This window comes from Natator depressus, chromosome 15 (assembly GCF_965152275.1).
Source record: "Natator depressus isolate rNatDep1 chromosome 15, rNatDep2.hap1, whole genome shotgun sequence".
In the NCBI taxonomy this organism is placed as follows: Eukaryota; Metazoa; Chordata; order Testudines; family Cheloniidae; genus Natator; species Natator depressus.
Genome location: NC_134248.1, coordinates 16056814 through 16073775, shown reverse-complemented (window position 1 = coordinate 16073775; position 16962 = coordinate 16056814).

Here is a 16962-nt window from a genome sequence, read left to right as displayed (position 1 = left end):
TTATGTCCCAGTCTGTATTCGGGCTTCTAGATAAAAGTGCCCTGATTTTCACAGGTGCTCAGCACCGTGGCAGTCAAGCTTATTTGATTTAGGTGCCTAACTTTAAGCACTCAAGTTTGTAAAGTTTGGCCTTAAGGCCTACCGGTAAAATTTCCTAACCACCTATGGGATTTAGGAGCCTAAAGACACGTCTACATGTCTAGCTAGGCTACTGTCGCATAGCTGCCCCTCCATTGACAGAAGGGGTTTTCCGTTGATGTAGTAAATCCATGTCCCTGAGTAGGGATAGCTAGGTCGACAAATTCTTCCATTGACCTAGCCACGTCTACACCGGGAGCTAGGTCAGCTTAACTCTGGCACACAGGGCTGTGAATTTGTCACGTCCCTGAGTGACACGGCTAGGTGGATCTAAATTTTAAGTGTTGATCAGGTCCAAGTCCCACTGACCTGCAGTGAGTCTTAAACGCCGAAGTGCCTAAGTCACTGTTGAAAATGGGACCTCTGCTCCTAAGTAACTTGGCTGCTTTTGAAAATATACCATCTTCAAAATGACCAATTCCGGATCTTTTGATTTTTGAGGGCAGGGTTTGAGACACCCGGGACCTGGTTGCCAGAGGTGCTGAGCACCCACAGCTCCAGCTGAAGTCAACGAGAGCCGTGGATTTCTGAAACTCAGGCTGCGTATCAAATTGGCCAGCCAGAAATCGTGAGCACTCTTCAAAATTTGGGCCCAAGGTCACAAAATGAATAAGGACTAGAACCTCGGAGCCCTGCTGTTGGTGCACTGGATCACGCTGCCCAGCCAGTGCAAGCTGATTGATCACTATTTGTATTACAGCAGTCTGTAGAGGCCCTGACCAAGATCAGGGCCTCCTCTGCGCTTGGTGCTGTACAAACACATGGTAAGGACATTCCCTGCCTTAAAGAGGATGAACCTTAAAAGACACGATGGTCAAAGGCACAGAGAGGTACCAGGCTTACCCAACAGATCAGTAGATGCGCTGGAAATAGCTCCCAGCAGAGCACACTGTCTGCTAGACAGTGCTGTCTCCCCTTGTAGTCTTCGTCTTTTTCCACTGATTTTGGCTGATGTGGAGAACCAGAAAATAGCTACCGATACAGAACAGTTCACATCGGGATCAGATTCTATTACAAAACCTCAGTGGGTTCATCCGTCTCCAGATTGCAGTCTCCGATGGTGCACATGTCATCCCCAGCAACGTGTGTTTGATTGAGGGCTGAGATCACACTGGGGCAGCTGAGTGACAACTGGCATGTGTGCGACGGTGGCTGGGGAAGCTGGGTTTCACTGGGGTTTCTAAGCCCTTCCCTTCATTCTACAGCCGTTACAGTGAACACGCTGATGGGGGCGTAGGCATGTGGCGAGCATCAAGCCTTCTCTGGCTTTAAGGCTCCTTTCCTTCTTAAGCCATCCTTCGGCTTCGTTGGTCGGTTCATTTTGTTGCGGATGCCACCCTTAGGGCAGGAGCAGTAGAGAGAGCGAGGCAGAAGGCTGGTGCTCATCTAAAATACATCCAACATTTGCTTCATTGCCTGACTTATCTCTCTATAGCAGTGTGATCTTCCCTTTGGTAATATCAACAGCTTTCCTCCAACCCTCCAGTAAGCAGCATCAGACCAGGGATTGTGGCACCAGGTGAGCAATGAAGCAGCTTTCATCTCTGCCCACTCAGCTAATTTCAGCTTCTTGAACTTTCACCCCAGAATTCACACACGCAGCAAAGAAAGAGAGAATTTAGCAAGTGTCCAGAGAAGCATGGGAGTGCACAGCGTTCACGAGCGGCCATGTCCACAACCACCCCCGCTTTGCAGAACTCAAAATTCCAGGAAGAGAAGAGCAAGCAAACCCCTAGGCAGCAGTAGTGATCGTGAACATTCAAAGACACCTGCTTGGCGCTCGTAGTCATTTCAAGAAGCCAGAAGCTGGATCTGAATCCATTATCAAATAGTGTGCAGTCTCAGCATAGCGCTTTGCCTCAACTGCTGTAGGAAGAGCTGCTGCTCCCATGGCCCTCAGGGTCACGTCAAAATAGTACCCGGCTGGCACAAAAAGGGCTGTTGCTACCATCACAGCCCCGGTGTCTAGGTCTGGAAGCCCACCTGATGCTATTTATAGTAGAGATGTAACAGTTATCCCCTCTGTGATGGTCACAGCTGTTACAACTGACACACACTGTCATCTCCACCGATCCTATAACCCAGTCCCTAGAAGGGAACCATCTGAATAAGGTCTTGGCTCTCTTTGTTGAATTCCTGGACATATTCCAGGTAAGACCTCTCTTTCTCGGGAGGAGAATTTTTCTTTGGATCTGAGGGATGTTATGACAGCTGTTTGTAAACACCACTAAAATTAGCAGGGGAGTGAGCTGAAGAATCAGTTATCAACTTTGACCCTCTTGCACATCTTAAAAATGTTGCAGATACATTGGCACTTTCACTGCGGATTTAAAAATCCAGCTGACCAAGCCAACAGCCATCAGGCAGCCCCCTAGCAGGCAGGCAGACTCCAGTGTTAAAAGACACATGGGCATGCCTAAGAACGGCCTTTAAGCCACATGTCTCAGTGGGGCAAGCATAACAAAGAACAAGCCCTTGTGCTGAGCAATTGTATCTTACAGCCACACTGTGTCTGGAGCTATTCCCTGTCAACCCAGTAGAGGTGACTGTAGGCTGTACACCAAGAGCTTTTCCTAAGGTAAAATGTAGGGGTTAGATTCACCCCAGAGCCTATGCCAGCTTCCATCAATCCAGACACTGGTGGAGGAAAGTTTTGCCCAGGAGAAGAGGCTGTACTAGTGGAAAGAGGCTACATCCTCCTTGCATCAGAGGAGGAGTTGGTTGCTATAGGGAGTCAGCGCTATGCTGAAAGTGGCCGGGAGTGGGGCCTGAGGACTATCAGGGTATCTGCCAATTCACTGCCTCCCGACAGCCACTCTGGTCTGCACATCTCCTGTGGAACTTGGCCAGGAGTTGAAGCTGATCCCCTAGTGAGAGCTGCGAGGCCAGGCGGCATCAGACATCCCCACATGCTCTGTGGCTGACTCCCCCGTGGGAGACAAGGGGCTTTGCTAGCACACGGAGATGTAATTGATGCCGTGGGACTGGACCACTTGGTCAAACATCTGGAACCCCTTGACACCATTCCAGAATTGACAATGCTGCCCATAGAGTTGTCTAATCAGCCCTGAGGGCTAGAATGGAAAAGCGACTGGCCACATTCAATACTGTGTGGCAAAGGAGAGTGTAATAATAATTCCCTTTAACTAGCACCAGTGCAAATCCCATCTAAGAGCACATCACTTGCAGTTGGAAGAAGAAATAGGTGGCAGCTCTGCTTATGGGGTATTGTTGGTTTAGGGAGCATGACTGGGCACTGATATGTGCTTGAGCATTAGCCCAGAAGCCTTAACTCTCCTTACATTCTGCAGAGACTGAAGACCAGAGTGGACAGAGGACTACATATTGAGTAATGGACAATTCTCAGAAATCTCAAGGACCATTCTGAGGGGAAGTTGGACAACATCCATTGTGGCACATACACTGGATTTCAAACGTTAGTAACTCTTTGGATGACAAGTGTCACATTCTGTGACCCAGTAACATCACTGCTGAGTGACAGATCTAACATAAGAACGGCCATACTGGGTCAGACCAAAGGTCCATCTAGCCCAATATCCTGCCTCCAATGCCAGATGCTTCCCAGGGAATGAACAGAAAGATAATCATCAAGTGATCCATTCCCTGTCGTCCATGCCCAGCTTCTGGAAAACAGAGGCTAGGGACACCATGCCTGGCCATCCTGGCTAATAGCCATTGATGGAACCTATCTTCCATTAATGTATCTAGTTCTTTTTTGAACCCTGTTATAGTCTTCACAGCATCCTCTGGCAAGGAGTTCCACAGATTGGCTGTGTGTTGTGTGAAAAAATACTTCCTTTTGTTTGTTCCTTACTTACCTTCTCCACACCAGTCATGATTTTATAGACCTCTATCATATCCCCCCTTAGTGGTCTCTTTTCCAAGCTGAAAAGTCCCAGTCTTATTAATCTCTCCTCATATGGCAGCCGTTCCATACCCCTCATCATTTTTGTTGCCCTTTTCTGTACCTTTTCCAATTCCACTATATCTTTTTTGCGATTGGGCAACCACATCTGCATGCAGTATTCAAGATGTGGGCGTACCATGGATTTATATAGAGGCAGTACGATATTTTCTGTCTTATTATCCATCCCTTTCCTGATGATTCCCAGCATTCTGTTGGCTTTGACCCACAGTCGTCATTTCTTCAAAGCCACTGAATGAAATTCTCTCTCACTAGGAATGGGGCATTGTGAAGAGAGGGTGCTGGTAGGCAACATTACCTGGGGTTGTGGTCATTACATTTGTGGAGGCGGGGAGGGGGCACACAGAGCAAGATGAAACCATCCTGAGAACCGCTGCATGCTAAGCACTTTTGAATATCTGCCAGTCATCGGCAGAATGCTCATCTGGATGGCACAGACTGAGATTAAAGATGGGTTTGAACCAAAGCCCTGGACTCAAACATCCCTGAACTTGAGGGAAGTCCAGATTCAGATCTGAACCTTGCAGAATACCTGTGGATACTGATTTAGAAAAAGAAAAATTCGGAGAGAGTTCATCCCTCCCAAAAGTGACTGGCTAAGTATGTCCCCTCCCACCCACTGGGGGTTTCCTTGAAAGGCTGGTTTGCTATAAAAAGTGCAGTTGTTAGCTCAAATGGCTCCTGCATTAAAAAGGAAAACAGAGAGGGGAGTTTTGATTTCACTAAGACCCTCCTGCCATTACTGCTCTGGATGCTGATTAGTTTTCAGGTTGATTTTAAGATGTGAATGGCCTGGAAGCTACCCATCTTAGGGTATGTTTACACAGCAATTTTAAACACCCAGGGCTGGCACGGGCCAGCTGCCTTGGGCGGGAGCTGTGGGGCTGTAAAACTGCAGCATAGACATTTGGGCTCAGGCTGGATTTTCACCCACTGAGGATCTGGGCTCTGGGACCCTCCTCCCATAGCCCGAGCCCCACGAGCCCGAGTCAGCCGACACAGGCCAGCCATGGGTGTTTAATTGCAGCATAGACATCCTGTTAGAGACTGCCTCTCTGCCTGGGTTATACTGATGCAGCTGTGATCAGCAGAGGCACCTGAGTGGGAGACCCATGGCTAAAAAAGAGAGGGAGCTGCTGGCAGGGTACGGCCCTAAGGATGGGTCCTTAGTCTGGAGTGGCTTGAGGTTCTTAACCTGGTGGCCATGAGGCCTATCTTTTCTCCACGACCCTTAGGGCATTGGGAGATGGTTGAGGTTGGGGAGTAGTGGGCAAGGAGAGGACTCTGTTGAGGATTTTGCTGCTGGGGTTTATTCTGTCTATGGTGCTGCTATGGTTGCATTATCTCTGGCTAATTGCTGCAAGCTTGTTTGTTTTATGAGAGATGTTTCTAAGGGTTTGCCAAGTGTGCCCACAGATGGGCCTTCTTCTGTGTAGTCTGGTATAAAGAACATAAGAACAGTCATACTGGGTCAGACCAAAGGTCCATCTAGCCCAGTATCCTGTCTTCCGACAGTGGCCAATGCCAGGTGCCCCAGAGGGAATGTACAGAACAGGTAATCAAGTGATCCATCCCCTGTCATCCATTCCCAGATTCTGGCAAACTGAGGCTAGCTAGGGACACGATCCCTGCCCATCCTGGCTAATAGCCACTGATGAACCTAACCTCCATGAATTTATCTAGTTCTTTTTTGAACCCTGTTATAGTCTTCCTTACAGTGGAGTCGTATCTTACACGGGGGTTAGGTTCTAAAGTCAGCGCGTAAGGCGAAAATTGCGGATAGTCAAAAAGAGAGAGAGAGCCGGAAGAATGAAAGAATAAAAAAGGGAGAAAGATGACTTCAACGTCGTTATGCGCAAACCGGAGTGCCGCAAGGTGGCCAGGAGCATTGTCTACGATCAGCAACACTTCAAAGTCAAGTCATTTCTCTCCGAGGTGCCGCTTGACCTCCAGAATGAAACACTTGGGGAACCAATCCAGAAATAATGCTGCCGTCACCCAAGCCTTTTTAGCTGATTGCCAGAACACAGGCAGGAGATCTTTGTTCTTGCCTTTTAGGGCACGGGGATTTGCAGCCCTGTAGAGCAAGCCCGGCTTTATTAAATGCCCAGCCGCATTGCCACAAAACAACACAGTCACACGGTCTTTAGCTGCTTTGAAGCCAGGGGCTTGTCTTCTGATTTTGAAGTGTAAGTGCGGTTGGGCATTTTTTCCCAGAAGAGCCCAGTCTCGTCAGCATTAAAAACTTGTTCCGGAAGATATCCCTTTTCTTCTACGATTTTCTTTAATTGTTCGGGGTAGGCTTTTGCTGCCTCTTCATTGGCAGACGCAGCTTCACCAGTAGTCTGCACGTTTTTGAGGTTGAAACGGTCCTAAAACTGTTAAGCCAACCTTGGCTGGCTTTGAATTCCTTCTCATCAGAAGGCTGTTCCTCTTCGGCGGGAGGTTTGAACAGCGCATAGAGGCTAAGAGCCTTTTCTCGCAATGTGTTGCCATCGATAGGCACACGTTTACAGTTCATGTCTTCCAGCCATAAGTTTAATGCCCTTTCAGTTTTCACTGAAGTCTTATCATGCACCTGGCTCGTCACCTTAGCAGTTACTGGAGCACTTGATGCCACGGCTTGGCGAATTTCTCTCTCTCGAATCTTGATGGCACGGATGCTAGATTCAGTGCAGCCATATTTATGCGCCACGCTGGAGACCAACATACCGTCTCTCAGTAAGTCCAACGCAGCCAGTTTTTCCTCCAGCGTTGGAACAGATCGCTGTTTCTTCAGTTGAGCACCAGATGAAGTAGTTGGCTTGTGTTCGGGGCCATGTTGTACGAAAAATACGTATTTTTAAACACTAGAATCACACTCAGCACGGCAAGATGCTCACCGGATCGGCGGGCAGCGATCAACCCCCGAGTGCTCTCCCATCGACTCCTGTAAAGTACTCTACTGCCGCGAGTTATTGTTATTTTTCTTTTTTTTTGCTGAGTGCGTTGAATTCGCATAAGTTAAATGCGCATATGATGCGACTCCACTGTATTTACTTCTCCACACCAGTCATGATTTTATAGACCTCTATCATATCCCCCCCTTAGCTGTCTTTTTTCCAAGCTAAAAAGTCCCAGTCTTATTATTCCATACCCCTAATTATTTTTGTTGCCCTTTTCTGAACCTTTTCCAATTCCAATATATTTCCAATTCCAATATATTTTTTGAGATCGGGCAACCACATTTGCACACAGTATTCAAGATGTGAGCGTACCATGGATTTATATAAAGGCAATATTGTCTTATTATCTGTCCCTTTCTTAAAGATTCCCAACATTCTGTTAGCTTTTTTGACTGCCCCTGCGCATTGAGTGGATGTTTTCAGAGAACTATCCACAATGACTCCAAGATCTCTGTCTTGAGTGGTAACAGCTAATTTAGACCTCATCACTTTATATGGATAGTTGGGATTATGTTTTCCAATGTGCATTACTTTGCATTATCCACTTTGAATTTCATCTGCCATTTTGTTGCCCAGTCACCCAGTTTTGAGAGATCCTTTTTTAGCTCTTCGCAGTCTGCCTGGGACTTAACTATCTTGAGTAGTTTTGTATATCTGCAAATTTTGCCACTTCACTGTTTACCCCCTTTTCCAGATCATTTATGAATACGTTGAATAGTAATGGTCCCAGTACTGACCCCTGGGGGACACCACTGTTTACCTCTCTCCATTTTGAAAACTGACCATTTATCACTACCCTTTGTTTCCTGTTCTTTAACCAGTTACTGATCCATGAGAGGACCTTCCCTCTTGTCTCATGACAGCTTACTTTGCTTAAGAGCCTCTGGTGAGGGACTTTGTTAAAGGCTTTCTGAAAATCTAAATACACTATATCCACTGGATCCCCCTTGTCCACATGCTTGTTGACCCCCTCAAAGAATTCTAGTAGATTGGTGAGGCATGATTTCCCTTTACAAAAATGATGTTGACTCTTCCCCAACAAATTATGTTCATCTCTGTGTCTGACAATTTTGTTCTTTACTATAGTTTCAACCAATTTGCCCAGTACTGAAGTCAGGCTTACTGGCCTGTAATTGCTGAGGTCACTTCTGGCTCATGAATAAATGGCAGCTTTTCAGAAGGCATGAACTCACTCAGTGAGTTGATTTTCTCCTCCGGGGACTGACCCAGCCATCTGACATTTTCTTTCATTGCAGATTGTGGAATGCGTTTGGTGATCCTTCCCGCCCACTCTGATTGACTGGCACAGCATGTTGGCAGAGCCCTGCCATTGCTGGGTGTCACAGAGCGTTTTTTAGGACTTGATTGATTGGCACAGTGCATCAACAGAGGCCAGCATTTTCCTTTCCATCCTTTGCTGACGGTTGTTTAGTCAATGTCGGGAAGGACCTTATTTTCTTTCTCCCTGGGCTAATACTTTCCCTTGGCATTCAAAATACCAATGATGGTGCTGACACTGGCAACAAACCCAGAATACTTTTTCCATCTCCAATGAGAAGGTGAGTTATGATTCACTGTGCTTAGCCTGCTGCCAAATTCCTCATGGGATACATGTGTGAAACATGTTAAAGGATTTTATACACCTCTTCTGCCTGGGCAGTTTGTTTTCATTCGTTCCTATGATGTTCACGGCAGCCCAGATCAAAACACAGAAAGATAAATCATATCCCGGCGGACCTCTAGCATACAATTAACAGTGAGAAATAGGAGCTAGTGGTCTTTGAAGGTGAATATTCTTCAAGGCAAGCTAGGGCCAAACCTCTGCAGCGGGGACTCAGCTATTCCTATGAACGTGTCTCTTTTACATTCCTCTCCATGTAAAGGTAGAGGGCCAGATCCTCAGTGGGTGTAAATCAGCATAGGGCCACTGAACTCAAAGGAGGTATGTCCATTAACGCCAGCTGAGGGGCTGGTCCAGAGTTGGTTCTCACGTTCAGGATCATTCTGACATTCGGCATGTGCAGCGATACTTCCCGAGCTCGCCACGCCCTCGCTTAAATAAACAGGCATATCAGTATGAGCCAAACAACATCTGAACTGGCAGGGAGAAAGAAAGACCTTGAGCTTTCCCAGGTGAATGAACTTGCCAAGTGAGCTTCACAGCCTAATCCAAAATTCTTTATTTTGACGTTATATTACCCACAATGCTAGTAGGTACACAAACCTGTCCATCCAGCTCGGGACTCTTTTTTCATACCAACCTTCAGCAGCTCTCATTCTGAGCGCACACAGGAGGCTCACTGCAGGCCGTCTCTCGCTGCTTCTCAAACACTGCCTCACTGTTGCTGCCTGGACCCTTTTTTAGACTTATCGAAGCAAAATAAAATGTGTTTTACAGGGCCCTTTGGCCGTGGGGGGTAGAATTTTGTGATTTTATAGTGCTTGTAAACTGAACTTGTAAAGTCCCGGAAAGCCCACAGCTTGAGCAGTTCATCCGAATGATGTCCTTAGAAAAGACTGGCCACCTAGCACAGACAGAGTGGGCCAAATTCTTCTGTGGTGTGGACTCCATTAACTTCAATGCACTTTCACCATGGATCAACTTGCCCCAACTCCTGTTAACCCTCCAATTGTTATCTTGATATAATTAGCTTGAATCATCTGCCCTGCCCGCCTTCAATTTCCTTTAGATATAGTTACACCCCCTCTCTGATGTTTATGTGCGTGTGAGGAAATTAAGTTGGCATAACACTGACTCCAAAGGGGACAAAACAGGGTATAAGTTACGTCATCAATTGCCTCCAGACTTATTTGGACTCATTTCTGAATTTTGGCCCTTTGTGTCCTTGGGAGATTCATTTATTGCTTGGGGGTATCACTGTGGTTTTGCTCCTCTTCCATGCATCTCCACCCTATGGCTTGCAGCACTGCAGGAATTTAACATACCTGTCAAAACAGCCTCAGCGAGGGAGTAAATAAACTACTTCTCACAATGCACCAGGCAGGAAAGTAATTGGAGGCAAATGATAATAACAGTGAGTATGACGGAAGGAGTTCTAATCATGCCTGCTCTGTCTATTGAGTCAAGCACTTTACCTGCTGACTGGTGTTCTTCAAGGTAATTATTACATGGGCAGCCAGGATGATTGATGGCTATATTCATTAAACACAGCCCTTATCCTTTGCTCTCAAAGCCCCTATAATCCAGCCAGGCTGCTTCTGAATAGGGTGCACTCCATTTGGTGCATTTTTAGCAAATGCTTTCAAAATAAAAATGCGGGGGAAGGACTGGAGTTCAGCCTGAACAGGGGATCTCCACGCACTTCTGAGGGACAAGGGCCTTTCGAGAATGCAGGTGCACCAGCCCAAACCAGCTGTGCACACAAGAATTCCGAGCACAGAGTATTAAATTGTGACAGCTGCAGCTGACTCTTAAATAACCACCAAGCATGAAGAGATTATGATGGATTTTCCCTGTATTATGAAACTGATTTTACATCATATACTAGTCGAAAATATCTGTCTCCTGAAGGACTTGAGACCCGTAAGCAGTGCCAGCGTCATGCATTCGTGCACTGATCCAGGCTCAGCAGCCATGGCAAAACCCGTTCTAGCAGAGTGTTTTCTCAGTGCAATGGCTTAATGCCAGCATGAGGCATATAAACAAACAAATGGTTGATACTGCGTTTTTCTGGTAGACAATCAAATGGTGACTGATGCAGTAGTAATCCAGGATTCTTTTTCCTGTGCCACTGAAAATAATGCTGGTTTCTCATTTCTTTGATTAAATTTTAAATTTTTCCAATTAAGAAAAGAGACAGAACAAGAATGAAAGGATGCTGTCAAAACCCAGTAAAGTGCTTTAAAATGCTTTACACACACACACTGGCATTTAGTCTGTGGAACTCATTGTCACAAGTTACCATTGAGGCCAAGGCCTTAGCAGGAATCCAAAAGAGGATTGGGCATTTAGATGGTTAACAGAAATATTCACAGATACAATAGTCTAGGTAGATTTATTATAGTAAATATTATTTTTAAAATACCCAAGAGTTTTGGAAGGGCTACAAACCCTCATGCTTCCTGGCATGAGTCAGCCTCTACCAAATGGCGGTTGGGAGAGGATTTTCCATGGAAGCAGCTTGTCCCGTATCTGCCCATTACAGGGCTCCTTGAGACTTCTGCTTAAGCAACTGGTGCTGGCCGGCATCAGTGACAAGATACTGAATTAGGTGGACAATAGGTCTGACCCAGGCTGGCACCATTCTTTCCTGACAACATGCTTTTAAATACTTTAAAAACAGATGCATTTACCCACTGCAAAAGCAGCCTTAACCTGAGCCGGTATGACGTGTAACAGCAGAGTTCTGTGCGACCTCTGAGGAATGATCTGTAGGGCGGGGGGCGGGGGGGGCCAGGTGTAAGTGACATCGCTGAATCAGTGCACTTAGATCTGCACCCAAGCGCCAGCCCAGATTGCTCCCCACACCTTTGGGACCCAAAGAGTGGGCTCCCTATGGGTTTGGTGGATGAATAATGTAATGCACAACTACTGATGACACCTGCTAATGATGAAATTCATTCTGGTTCCAAACCAGGTACAGTATTGAGTGCACGCTGCTATGAAACACGCTCTTTGATGAATTGCCTGCATGGATTCAGGTGCGTTCTTAGCTGGACAACATGTGACTTCAAGAATCTGAAGACCGATCTGACTCCAATGATGCTACAAAAGCAAGGAGTGGGGCATAAGAAGGGTCAGGTACTTAAAGTGCGGCCTCTCACCTCTCTTATTTGTCATAGCTAAAGGAGAGCCTGTGCCTGCCTAACTGGGATGTCAGATGAATGGAACATGATTGATGCCTCTGGAGACACGAAGGAAACCACAAGTCCCCTGACAAGGATTTTGACTGCTTTCTTCGGCACTTGCTTGTCCATGATATGGACATTTTCAACATATTTAGAGGGAGCTGTCCGCAGAAGATGATGTGAGGCCAAATTCAGCAATGATGCATAAAAGAGGGTAGAAGATATAGATTGGTAAGTGAATCTGAGTGTAAGGGAACCTAAGCAGCTGTAATTTACACCTTCTGTTGGCCCCCTTGACTCCCTTAGGTCCTGTCTATACTGGCGATATTTGGTTTCAAATCAAAGTAAGCCACTCTGGTGCAAGCTCCATATTATGGTGGTAAAGCACATCGACACGAGGGGGCGGGGGACCTTGCATTGTACCAGTAGCTACACCAGTAAATTTCTCTCCCATGTAGCCAGGGGCTTAGGCACTTCCCCCACACCTTCCCCATCCCCCGTGAATTTGGCCTGCAGTTATTGTTTTAGTGTGCCTACGACATGTACGTGGTAATTAATAAAGAAAAAAGATCATTCCTGTAACTCTAAGTAATATTAATCACATAATTATTATACCACATTAGTCATAAAGCATTTGCAGGTCTCTTAGAAAAATGGTGTTTTAAGAAAATAATTCTTTCAACTTTAAAAATAATATTTTAGTAACTTTTTTTTTTACTAGTACCTTGGCAGCTATTAAAGTGTCAGAGCTGCTGGTAGAGAGCTTGTGTCACTGGTAAGGGACGATACAGGGGATTGGGAATTTTCGAGACGATCTGGAAATATGTGACTTTGAGCTCAAGGGAAATTTCTCCATTTCTGCAAGTGACTGTCAGGTTTTTTTGCCCCAATAGCAACTAAAGTCTACTGTCGTTAAAATCATGACATTGGCCCCACATGGAGATGTGACACGAAATAATGAGATGTCATGCTGAAATACTAATGAGCAATCAAGTCAGGCCCCGCTCCCCGCCCCACGCACAGCATGTACCTTTAAGGCTAGTATAACCCTGACTTTTCTTTGTCCCAGAAGTGAAAATTGAAGACAAGTCTGAAATCAAGTCTGTTTCCATGGGTTAGCAAAATTTGGATTTGATAACCAATGTATTGCTTGGATTAAGCTTTTATACTCTTACCTGGCTTCCTCGGTAGTTACAAATGGTATTATTTCTGCCCAATTTTCATTACAGAGAGGTACAAGGCACAGCTGCCCCTTTTTCTTCTTCTGTTTGATTTAGCGCTAGAACCTTTAGCCGTTGCCATCCGAGCAAATCAGGATGTTCATGGTATCAGGGTGGGCCTAACAGAGCACAATGTTACGCTCTGTGTGGCTGATGCGCTTGTATTTGTATCTATTCCTAACCTTCTCACCATTAATAATAAGTTTGGATTCCTCTCCAGATATAAAATTAATTGGGGTAAATCAGAAATTTTAGGCCTTAACAAATATGCCCACAAAGGCCTTGTCTCACACTGGGACTTTCACTGGCAATTTTCTTATATGAATATTTAGGAAGACTTGTTCCCCAAAGTATTCAGCACATCCCTAAGATAAATATAGAAGCAATCATTGCCCAAGTGGCTAATGATTTGGGGAGATGCAGTTCTTTAACCCTCTGTGGCGTAAAATTAACATACTGAAAATGAATGTCCTGCCCAGAATTTTGTATGTCAGGAGGGGTCTCCCTATTTCTATTCCTCAAACTTATTTTAAGAATTGCAAAAATATTTTCAGAATGTTCTGTTGGGGCCCAGGTAAGAAACCGAGACTGGCTCTGAGTCCCCTATCTATGGGAGGGTTTCATTTTCCCAACTTGGAAAATGATCATATCTCCTTTTTGTTAAGCCAGGAATCTTTGTGGCTGTTAGATATGACCACACAGACCCCACCTTGGGTTTACAGTGAACCAGAATTGGTTCACCCTCCTTCCCCTTTCAGGCACGGTAGGATCAAATTATTATAGATTTGATGATTCCAGAGCTCCCACAATAACAGCTGTGAGGCAAACTTGGTCAAACATGGCTAGAAAGTTCTGCTTCTATCATTCTTCCCCCAGAGGCAGTCCTATGGAGCAATCCTTTCCTTAAAATCAGCAAAACCTTGATGTGGAGGGGTTGAATGGACAGAGGAATTATGACTCTCTCGTAGCTAATTGACAATGATCATTTTAAACCATTTGTATATAGATCTTCAGAAAGTTTGGCTTGCCCTGCTCTAGAGCATGGAAATATCTCCTCTTAAAGCATTTACTTAGAAATGGATTGGGACCAGATGCACTGAGAGCTCCAGAACGTCTAGAACTTCTACTATTTTGGAGGAAACTTCCTGGATTTTCTTGGCCTGCAGTACCCTTTTATGATTTTCTGGCCCAAAAACTTCTGCCAAAGATTGATCATTTGAGAGCTGCTTGGAATAGAGATTAAGATACACAACTATCTCTAGCCCAATGGAACACAGTTGTATCTAATGTTTAAAAATCAACTATAGACCTGAGACTATTCACGAAAAGATACTTTTTCAAATATACTGTTCTCCAACGTAGGCTAATGGTAATGGGGCTCATAAATGCTGACCATAGTTGGAAATATAACTTTGGTGCTACATTAGCTCAGATGTTTTGGGAGTGCCCCGGTATCAAGAATTTCTGGTATCAGGTGGTTCAAAGGACCAATTTGATATTGGATGCTCAGTTGGAACCCTCCATCTTTAGTTTCATTCTTGGATCTATTCCTGATACCTGGAGACTGCCTAGTAACAAAGCAGCACGGTTCCAATGTGTGGCTTTGGTCGCTAAAAAATGAATCCTTCAAAAATGGAAAAGTTGATCCCCACCAAATATGGGTGCCTGGCTCACTGATATGGCTGACCTCGCGGCAAATGGCCGACTGGCATTCCACAGAAGGGGAACGCCTGAAAAATTCAAAGGAATTTGGGCTGTCTTTTTAGAGGTCTATGATTAACGCAGACCCTGAAGATAGCTATGTATTTCCCCTCCCCTCCCTTCATCCTAACCCTCTTTATTGACTTTGTGTATTAGGATGGATCTGGTATTTTGGATTATTTGTAAAAAATTAATTAAAACATGTAAATAAATAATTAAAAGGACATAACGAAAACCCCTGTGAAAATGTGATCTGGGTTTGCCATCTTTGCTGGCAGTGACAATTTTCCAAACAGCTCTGCTGGGAATTGACAGCAAAGATTTGTTTGGCAGCTGCCACTTTGCTTTTAACAAAAGCTTTTCTCTAGAACAAGTAAAACCACTGTCAAAGTCATTACTCTTGTGGGGTCCACTCCTGCGACACTGACGTCAGTGCGAGTTTGGGCCTTCAACCCAATGGGAATAGCACTGGGTGCAGAGTTTGCACTATTGTAATTTGCACTGTGGACCCGCTGTCCTTGTGTGCATGCTTTTCACTTCCCATGGACCTCAACGAGAGCCCATCTACATCTCAGGACTGAATCTGGTTCATGGTCCAGGGGACATCAGCAGGCTCCTCTGTGGTGGGAGTTTGTCATCGACTTTAACAGGAGTCGGATCAGGCTTGTTCTCTTGATGGCAGTAGGATCAGGCCTATTACCTTTTCAACAGATACAGGTTACTGTCCCTGCTTCCCAGGCTGCTCAATGTATTAAACTGGAGGAAGCGGAGAGGGAAGGAAACATCCGCATTGGGAAGAAAATGGCACATTTCTAGTCACTTATGTTTTCTTCCCTTAATGCCCACATCCATGTAGTCTCACCGCAGTGATGGCTGTGCACTTCGTGTGCCCTTCTCAAGGTAGATGTGTAATCGGAATCACTTCTCAATATATATTTTTAAGCAGGCTACCCCAATGCAGACAATTAAGACATTCCAGGGCAGAGCCTTTGATGGGCCTGACGCTTTACACCCGCTGAGAACCTTCCCTTCAGTGACTTAAAACAGACCCAATATCTGAAAGAGGGCAGAGAAAGCGTAATTTAAACATATGATCAAACCATGCCAGAGAAAACACATAAAGAGCCTGATCCAAAGGCCACTTGTGTTTACCTGTCCTGTTCATTCCCTCTGAAGCACCTGGCATTGGCCACTGTTGGAAGACAGGGTACATTACTGGGCTAGATGGACCATTGGTTTGACCCAGTATGGCCGTTCTTATGTCAATGGAAAGACTCCCATTGGGCATTGGCTCCAGGGCTGAATTTAGCAGCAGGTGATCCAGGCAACCACCAGGGGTGCCGAGCATGTGGGGTGGTGGGCTCGGAATGCTGTTTTTATTGTTAGGGAAATAGAACGTTTGAAGCACCACGTTGCAGGTATTCCATATTTGCTTATACATGGAATGAACAAATACAGATCCTAGCATGCAAATTTATCGTTTTATACGACAGGGATAAATCATGCATGCAAATCGTGAATCAGAGTCTTGAAATGGGCTACAAATGTCATAAAAATAAGATATTCAAAAGTTTAACAAATAAGGGGGGGGTGAGAGGTGCCACAGAGGCTCCATACCTGGGGCACCATTTGTTCTAGGGCCGACCCTGATTGCACCAAGCCCTTAGAAGGCTTGGTTCTTACTCATGCTGGTTTTATGCTGCTGTAACTATGCTGACTTTAATGGAGTTCCTCCTAATTCAGACCAGTGCACATGGGGGTCAGACAATATTGCTGTATTGTGAACACACAGTAGCAGCCAGGCTCAATGGCCTTTGTGACTAGTCTCCGACTCAGTGAGCTGTTTCATGCCCTCTCTCACTGCAAATAAAATTCTTTTTATTATTCTTGATGTCAAAATAAAAGCTGAGAACATGTTACAGACTAATTGATCCACTAGTCACTGTAATCAATGAATCCACCACTGGAAAAATAACTACCCCTAGTTAATACGGAGGGCATACCAGAGATTACAAGTCCCTGTGAAACTAAAGGTAGAGATGAGCTGAAGCCAAAACACAGTCCTGAAAATCTGAGGTGTTCTAGGTCATGATCTGCATTGGGTAGCGTGATTCCATCTCTAGCTGGAATTGCACATTGCTGCTCAGAACATGTGATTGTTCCCTACCAAAATATATTTTTAGGTTTGGGGCCTTAGTGAGCA